The 8,599-nt window shown below is 48.4% G+C and overlaps 1 non-coding gene across 1 annotated transcript; it reads left to right on the top strand.

The window, feature by feature from the left end:
• Nucleotides 1-2,643: 2,643 nt before the first annotated feature.
• LOC120230412 lies at nucleotides 2,644-2,748 on the top strand. The gene has a single exon (XR_005528010.1). It is a non-coding gene; the product is annotated as a U6 spliceosomal RNA (small nuclear RNA).
• The last annotated feature ends 5,851 nt before the right edge of the window (nucleotides 2,749-8,599 follow it).

The raw sequence follows: 8,599 nt of genomic DNA, 5'->3' as shown, positions 1-8,599 counted from the left end.
GGAGGGGAGGGACTGGTTGAGATTAAGAAATCAAGTCAGGCTTAAAAGAGGAGACTCCCTGAATAGAGGGGTTTCTCCTTTCTTCTCTGGTCAGGGTTGTGCAATGGGGTTATAGGAATCTTAAGGAAAGCCAGCAGCAGCAGCATCAGGGAGGACTGTGGACGTAGCCTCTATAGGAAGAACCATGGCAGGCCACCACCCAGGACACTGACCTGCACTGCCCAGATCTGCAAAGACAGCTCAAGAGGGTTGTAAATGATACTCGGGGGGGGGGGGGCCATATTGGACCAAGTCGGGTTTCTAATCACCACGTGTGGCTGCAGGGCTAATGGCTTTGAATGTCTGCAAGTACCAGGCTAGGTCAAGGGGTGCAGCTTCCCAGGTGTTCAGATGCACCTTTAGCACAGGGTCATAATGAACTCACCCTCCCTGCTTGTTTGCCATCGCCCCTCCAAAACCTACCTCTCTGATTCCCCCTCCACCCATGTGGTCAGAAACTGGCCACGGCCTGGAGCTTGGGACCTTTCTGTACCCCAAAGCTTCTTCACCATCCCAGAGGTCAAGAAACAAGAGCATGGTCACCGCTCCTTCCTGCTCCCTGAGATATGCATCTTAGAGTGAAGACCCCAGAGGCCCAAATGAGGAAATGTCAAGGCATCCCAGGGCAGCTCAAGGCCACGTTGCCAACCCCAGCCAAGGTTCAAGCCAAAGGACATAAAGAAAGAGGCTTTCCGTGGAGAGAATCTTCAAGGATTTGCACTCCTGCCCAGTTGACAAAAGCCCCAAAGTGTTGGCCTGCGGAGGGAGCGCCAGCTTTATGTTTAGTCTGGCACGGATCTAACAGGCCTGCGAGGATCAGCACGCTGCGAGTGTGGATTTCAAGGCCCCTGAGTACCCGTGTTTATCTTCAGGCTCAGATCCAAGAGCTGAGAAATGTGTCCGTTTCAAAATAATAATTACAATAGTCTGTCTTCGGTAAGATGCAGACTTTGGAATCCATGTCAAAGTACAGTGGGACAGAACTCCCCAAGAGAAAGAGACTTGTGTGCATGAAGGATGGAATTCAATATAAGAATTCTCAGAATTCATGTGGGCCTCGCACACCTCAATAAGAAAAGGATGTGAAGACTTTATAATTGGAAGAGGTAATGAGGGGAAAGACTGGAGCATAATGCTTTGCAAAATTGGGTGTTTCAGCTGGTTCTGGTCATTGGACAATGGAAGGATCAGCATTTGGATATTCAATTACCTCCTGAAGCTGAGGACTAGTTGAATATATTTGGTTCCGGAAATGTCCCAATGAAGCAAGAGAAAAATGGAACAAAAGACTTTGGCAGAGGCCAAGCCATTCTCACAGCTGCAGAAATGGAAGACAAATCCCAGAGCACCCTCCACCCTACCCCAAGCCCAGCCCCCTCATGGCCTTAGGGGAATGCACGAAGCAGAGCTTTGCAACAGCTTGGCTCACAACAGCATGAGCCCCCCAGGAAGATCCCCTCTGTTGGCCCACCCTGTCCCTAGGACGAATCATCTCTGCCTCACTAAGAATGAGGAATACTGAAATAACCTTTCTGACTATTGGCACCAGGCACCCGGGCACCCAGGCACCCAGGCACTTACCAATTGGCTTCCCTGCCTCCTTATAGAAAAATGCCAGCTTCTCAACCACACACTGACATTCCTGGCAGAAAGAGCCTTCTTATTCCACCTGAACCAACGAGCAACAAAGCCAGTCAAGAAATTTGCCTATTGGGATTGCAAAGCTTTGAATGCCATCAGTCATGTGGAAAATGTTGAGCCGAGCCTGGCAGAGTTCTCCAAGGCCTCCATGCAAACAACAAAAGGCTGCTGAGAGCTCTCAGGCCCGCGTGGAGGAGGGATCGCTAATCACAAAACCAGTCCCTGGCCTCCTCCGATGGCCCTAATGAGGACCAGGTGACCGCAGATGAATGCGACCACACTGCATTTGCGTTTGACAACTCTGAGATTACCGCAAAGCCTGGAATGAATGAGTCTACAAACAGGAAAATCTATCTGTTCGGGAGCTGGAAAGAATAGGATGTGGAAAAGGCGGGGGGTGTCATCAATTACTTGTGGTTCTCGGAGAGCCAAGAATTATGCTTGGAAGTACAACTTCTGAGCATCTGGAGAAGTCTTTGGTCAGCATCCTAAGTCTTCTGGATAATATCAAAATCATTCAGACCATCCAAGTGAGGCCAGATGGAGGCAATATTGTGTAGTGTGCAAACTTGTCTTGGGCCCCTCTCTGCCCTCCCCCTGTTTCTTGCCCATCTTCCTGGGGGGGGGCACACCCCCTTCTCCATCACCACCACTCAGAACAGCTTAGGGTCTCACCTTCTCACTTGTGAAATCTGCTCCTAAGATAGGGTCTGAAATGGGGTGAGTATTAACGTATTTATATTGTAATGGGAGTGAATGCCTTCAGACAGAGGGTCCTGGTTCTCATTGTGGAAACTGAGGAATTAGCTGACAGCAGAGAAGGCAGGGGTCATGATGACAAAGCTTTGGAGGAGGGAAGTGGGAGGGACACTCACCCAGCTCTGCCTTTCACTTCTTGTGGGGCCTTGGACCCTGGCCTCTCTCTTGGTCTCAGTTCCCTTCTCTCCATAAGGAGGGACATGACTGCTCACTTTGGCAGCACGTGTACTGAAATTGGAGTAGTACCGAGAAGATTAGCACGGCCCCTGCGCAAGGAGGGACGTGACTTAGGTGACTTGGATGTTCCTTCGATCTTGACCAGCCCATGGGCCGTGGGCCAGCGGGAGCTTCTTGTGAGGCAGTGAGACATGTTTACGGAGATGGGGGGACCTGACAGGAGGTACGCCCTTGTGGGGAAGCTGGCCACCACCTCTCGAAAGGCCAACCACGGGATCCCTGGGGCCTTGGGGACTGGGCCCCGGGGGTCACTCTCACGGTACCCGTGGGAGCACTCGGGGTCATGCTGATGGTTTGATGGCACTCAGGCTGGGCCCTGGTATACCTCCATTTTACTCCACCGCAGGGTTTCCATTAACACTGCGGCTTAGACAAATGGCTCAGCTGGGCCAGGGCAAAGGACGCCCCCTGGGTTTGTGCAAAGCCGTGGCCCCGCGTTTTCCGCCACATCATTCCCAAGCAAAATTGTACATGGCAAGAGCTCTACTGTCCCCACAGGATGGTGTCCCTGTCACCATGCTTTCTACTCTTCTCTCACAGTCCGGCTCATTCTCCCGGTCTTGCTCTCTGCATGTCGCCCGGAACTGGTGCCCCAAAGTGCCCCACAAACCCTGTGGACTTGACCAGACTAGAAGTCAAGGCCACAAATGACCATTCCTTGTTATTCATAATTTTTTTTTTTTTTTATGAGAGGTTTTTGGGTGTCTGGGAAAGGGTTTTTAAAATAACTTTACAGCTAATGAAGAATTTTTAAATATCCTTTAAAACAAAAGGTGTCTTTGAAGCTCAGGCCACAGAACACCAACACAATGAACACCCTGTTTACTTGCTACAAATTGTTTACTTTGCTACAAACTGAATGCAGAGAGAGGGCTTTTTGTGCCTAGGGTTGTAGAGATGTCAGCCTCGAGAAGAATTCAAATAACTTTAGCCCCATTCCACACACCCCACCTCAACTATGTGCTATGGAATGATGTTGTGTTTGGAGCCGCTTTCCAGAGCTCTGATTTGGCCCTGCAGTGGGATGGGGGTGGGGGGGCTCGTCTCCTATTACAACTCTGTATTTTAGACCCTAGGGTGAAGAAAATGAATACAGCAACGTGGTGTTTTTGACCTGTGGAAGACTCAAGCCTCCACATGAGATGGAAGGGAAGGCATGTAGGAAGGAGGGAAGGAGAAGTGCTCTCTCTCCTCACAGCTTATTTTGGGGAGCCATCCCTCACCCTCTGACCTCTCCACACTCCCTGCCCTTCCAGCGTCTGCCATTAAATGAAAAGATATCTTCCACTCTCCAATCCCATGGTTCCCCATAGTTCACCCTAGTTGCTGTCTGCTTTGGGCTACGTTGTGTCCTCCCAAATTCATGCATTAAAGCCCTAACCCCCAGTATCTCAGAATGTATCTGGAGATGGGGCCTTTAAAGAGGTGATGAAGTTGAAATGGGGCCTTTAGGGTGGGCCTTAATCTTATCGCACTGGTTTCCTTATAGGAAAAGGAAATTTGGACACACACAAGAGACACCGAGGGTTCGTGTGGGCAAAGGGAAGTCCACGCGGGGACACAGCAAGAAGATGGCCGTCTGTCTCCAAGCCAGGGAGACAGGTTTCAGAGGAAACCAGCCCTGCGAGCACCTTGATCTTGGACTTGTAGCCTCTAGAACTGTGTGCAATACATTTCTGAAATTTTAAGCCAGCCAGTCTGTAGTATTTTGTATGGAGCCCAAGCAATTTAATATCCTGTCAAAAGGACAAAGACCCCGGAGGTGTCTCCAAGTTTCATTTCTCATTCTAGAAATAGAAATATCTGCCTTGCAGGGCTCTTTCAAGGGGTCAGATTGCAGGTGACAAGGCACTGGGAGCAGGGGCCAGACACAGGCACTCGCTAAATAATTGTGAATGTTCACATTGTTATTGAAAGACTAATCAGTGCTTGTCTGTTACTTATGGACCCTACCCAATGTCATTCCTGGAATCTCTCTCTACTAATTTGATGATTTAGACGCAAAAGAATTTAGTGTTCTTGGCAAGCCTGGGGGTCTCCTCCTCTGGGCCACCATGCTGTATGTTTCCAGGGGGCCCCATTCCTGCTGTTTGTCACCCCGAAAGCAATCCCTTCTTCATGACTGTAATTTACATCCTCACCAATTTCGCAGAAAGTCAGTGTTCCAGAGTAACCTTCGACAAGACAAAGTTTTGTTGAAGGTCTACATAAATTATATCCACAAAGCTATTCACTTTTACATCAAACTCTAAGAAATTAGTCAGGTGTGATTTTGCCCTGATATAATCTGTTTCCTTTCCCCAAAGAAATACTTTTTTTTTTTTTTTTAACTATTAGGGATTCAGTCTTCTCTCATACCTGTGCTGTGTGACATGCTGGAGAGGCAAGGCTTGTATACTGAGACTTCTGTTAGGTAGTAGGGTTTCCGGGGACACTGTGACCACATATAATGATGGGTTACATCCTTCACCAACAGTTCTGGCCATTGATCTACATTTAGCTTGCTTGTCTTTGAAAATACTGGACTTTGACTGCCTCTGAAATGAAACTTCCAACCTGATAAATTAGAACCTCCCCCAAAGCTATCCCAACCAACACTGGCTTGGATCCTGGCCACCAACCACTTCTCTACCTTAATTTCTCTAAATGAAAAGACGCTCTTAGCCCTCAGTGTCTGATGCCCACAGATTCTCTGCCTGGCTTCTGGACAAATCTTTCTATAAACACTTTGGCCTTGCAAAGTTAGCTCACCACGTAACTATTTTAGATGTCTTCTCTGTCTAAATGAGATGGGCAGAACAAACAATTGGTAAACTGTAACAGCAGAGGTAAATGTACCGTATCATGTCTAATTAATGTTTTTCAGCTTTTACAATATGCTCTCACTACTGGCTGATACCTTCACTCTCAGGATTAGAGAGAGGGCTGTGGTCATGAAAAGAGAGTTGTCTGCATTTATAATAGCCATGGCTATCTGTCCTTGACAACTACTTCCCTCCATATCTGATGTCTCTTCCTTCCACTTGGCCTTAGGAAAGCAGCATGTCCAGGGGTCACTCTTTTCAAAAGTAGCAGAGCCAGAACTCGGTCGCAAGGAGTCTGGGTCCACTGAGCATGTCCTGCCTCATGTCTGTATCTGTGTCCCTCTTGCTATGTGTGCTCACTCAACTGCATGGCCCTTGGACAAAGCAAGACTCCTCAACCCAAGGCAACCCTGGACCAGAAGGGCTGTCTTCCTCCAGGCATTCTGGGAAAGACCTTGATATTGGTGGCAGTCAGGGCTGACCCCTTACTCTCCCTCCTGGGTTCTGTTCCATCCATACTTCCTCCACCCTCTCCAAACTAGCTCAGCTGCACCCACTTTTCCTGCTGAGTTGCCAGCATTGAAGAGGAACCCAATTTTGCCCCCAAATGCAGAAAAGAGGGGCAGTTATGCCACAGACTTTTAATAGACTGCCCAGTTTCAATACTGGTCCCTTCATTTCTTCACTGTGAGGTTTGGGACAAGTTACTGAGCCTCTCTGTCCCTTGGGCTCCCCATCTGTAAATGGAGAACGACAACGGCACCTCCCACACAAGGAGATTGTGAAGATGAAGGAGCATAGTCTGAATGCTGAATAATCATTTGCTCTCATTATTTGCACTAGCGCTCCTAAGGAAACATCCCTTCTCTTAGAGATAAGACTTTAGTAGGAAGTTCTTTTTAAAAACAATTAATTTTTTTAATGTTTATTTTTATTTTTGAGAGAGAGAGAGAGAGAGACAGTGTGAGTGGGAGAAGAGCAGAGAGAGGGAGACACAGAATCGGAAGCAGGCTCCAGGCTCCAAGCTGTCACCACAGAGCCTAATGTGGGGCTCAAACCACAAATCATGAGACCATGACTTGAGCCCAAGTTGGACTGTGCCACCCAGGTGTCCCTAAAAAATTGTTTTAATGTTTATTTTTGAGAGAGAGAAACAGTGAGCACATGCGTGCATGAGTGGGAGAGAGGCAGAGAGAGGGGGACAGAGGATTTGAAGCAGACTCTGCACTGACAGTGGTAAACCTCATGCGGGGCTTGAACCCATGAAACATGAGATCATGACCTGAGCTAAAGTCAGATGCTTAACCAGCTGAGCCACTCAAGCACTCTTAAAGGTGGAAAATACCTGAAGAGCTGAAGAAATACGTCTCTGACTGTAGAATTCCAGGCACCCTGGTGCAATGGCACTTCCTCATACCCTCCAAATCATATCACTCACATGTCCTGACCATGCTCACAGTGCAAATAATAGCCACCAAGCTGGCTTGCACAAAGTAGCCCAACGCCTCTCACCAACACTGACTCAAGGTTTTCATTAGTTTGATGTGTGCAGGGAAGGTTCCTGTGCTATTTAAATGCAAGGAAGACTTACCTCTGCAGTGATGACCATTACCCCAGAAAAGGAATGAGGGAGGGACAGGGCCCAGCCCAGGCTAACTTGTCTTGTCTGAATTCTGTCCACAGAGCGGGCAGCAGGGCAAAGGGGCTGCTAAGGGAGAGTGGGCCACGCTGGAGGCTTTTTCCCCCTTTTTTCCTGCTGTGCACAGTTGGACCCATTACTGGTCCTGATCGCGATGCCTTGTTTATTGATTCCACAGGCTCAGGACCAGAGCATGATGAATATCACTTTTCCACTGGGGCTAAAGTCACAGGGCCAAAAGACTGAGGCAGTCATCCAGAAAACAAAATTGTTTTTGTCTGAATGTGCCGTTGGAGATACTCTGAAAAACAGGCTTTTCAGGTGATTATGGAACTTAAGCAAAGCCAGGCTCTTGCCTGAATTATCCGCATAATTGCCTTAGTTCTCCAGTGTGGTCATGCAGATACGACCTCACAAATCTCAGGCTCATCTGAGCGAGCATTCAAAGTCAAGCAGCAAGGGTAATGATGCCAATTTAATAAAGGAAAGACTAGGCTCTGCTGAGAATCCAGCTGTAGCAACAGCCTGGTGTTTAAGAATTTGTGTTTAAGGACTTCCTTTGGCAGAGGTCTGATGAATGTTTTATTGCTAGTTGTCCACAATAATCCTGGAAGGTGTAGTTCCCCCCTTGAGAATCATCTTGGTCCCTGAACAAGCTTATCATCTCGGATGTCTTTCCCTGCTGAGAGATCCCCTGTTTCCCTACTGCTGGGGGTGTCCATGGTGGGCCAGTTCCTGAGTCAGCCCTCTACACTGTATTAACCAAACTGGTCGCCATCTTGTAAAGTCAGTGTATTTCCTCTGAAACGCATTTCCTGTCCCTGTCTTTAGTTAGCTAGGCAGTTACCTCCTGAGGCTGGGTATTGGATAGAATATCCAAGCACCACCCCCACCAAGGCTACAGCCAGGACCCCAGTAGGAAAAAGTGGCTTGGCAAGATATGATCATTTAAGGAGGAGATAATTACAAAGACGTGGGCTGGCTGAACGGGACCCTAAGGGCTGGGGCAGGAATGCAGCGTTGGCGCTATCTTGGCTCTTCCATCCATCCGACCAGACAAAGGAAGGAGCAGTCCCCGAAACACAGAACACGAGGGCCACATGGAGCAGGGCACCTTGGGAAGAGCTGTGAGGGACATAGCCTGCCAAGACCACTTTACAGTAAGGGGTCAGGGAACTCAGACTAGGTGCCATCCCACTGCTAGCCTCTGATCTTAGGCTGAGCACTCTGCTAGCTGAACTCAACCAGAAAGGAGAGTCTCCTCCATCCCATCCATGAACCCATACAGGTCAGGCCCTCAGGGCAGAAAACAGGGGTGGAGGAGGGTGTAGGGTGGAAGTAGCCGGTGAGATCCTGCAAACAGAGAAATCAAAATTCAATTGTAAAAAGGAACTCAGCTTGCAAATTCAGAATTACATTTCCTTCGGTCTTGTAACCACATTCTACAGCCCAACAAGAGTTAGTTGGTAAGGAATCTAGA

This window comes from Hyaena hyaena, unplaced genomic scaffold (assembly GCF_003009895.1).
Source record: "Hyaena hyaena isolate Hyena2069 unplaced genomic scaffold, ASM300989v1 scaffold_2, whole genome shotgun sequence".
Classification (NCBI taxonomy): domain Eukaryota; kingdom Metazoa; phylum Chordata; class Mammalia; order Carnivora; family Hyaenidae; genus Hyaena; species Hyaena hyaena.
The sequence above is the reverse complement of the archived record's forward strand: the minus strand, read 5'-3'. Positions and strand labels throughout refer to the sequence as shown.